Source organism: Penaeus chinensis, chromosome 39, assembly GCF_019202785.1.
Source record: "Penaeus chinensis breed Huanghai No. 1 chromosome 39, ASM1920278v2, whole genome shotgun sequence".
Taxonomy (NCBI): domain Eukaryota; kingdom Metazoa; phylum Arthropoda; class Malacostraca; order Decapoda; family Penaeidae; genus Penaeus; species Penaeus chinensis.
This window is the reverse complement of record NC_061857.1, coordinates 18464449-18465138: the sequence shown is the minus strand read 5'-3', so window position 1 is coordinate 18465138 and position 690 is coordinate 18464449.

Sequence of the window (690 nt, the reverse complement as noted above, 5' to 3'; positions counted from 1 at the left end):
AAAAATCAGTCAGGGTGGTTTTCCTTTGATTTCCCTGAGTGTTTTGAGACAGTGTCTCTAGAAGGGTTGCCTACACTTATTTCTACTCTACCTGACTGTGTCGAAGTGGACCTGGGAGCAATAGTGGCTAGGAGGTGGCTCCAGACTCCTCAGGACCAGAACCCCGCTTCCGGATGCAGTTTATATTCATGCCCCAGAAGTAATAATTTATATATATATATATATATATATATATATATATATATATATATATATATATATATATATATGTATGTGTGTGTGTGTGTATGTATACACACACACACACACACACACACATTTGTGTGTGTATATATATATATATATATATATATATATATATATATATATATATATATGTATATGCGTGTGTGTGTGTGTTTATTAATTTGTGTTTGTGTAAAAAATAATTCGTGTCCGATTTTTACTGAATTTTTTTTCTTTTTCCCCCTTCAATTCCATTTTCTTTCGTCCATTTTCCTCTTGTGTTCTTACACTTAATCACTATTTTCACAGCAGGTGTTATAGATGTGCTCTGCCCTGTGTAATTCATTGAGTTCTCTCCTCTCTCCCTCGTTCCTTCGACGTTTTTTCCTCTAATGATAATGCTTAGCATCGCTTACAGTTCTCGAGGAGTCTTGGAGAGGCTGCCTTCCTCAGCCCGGCCGCGAA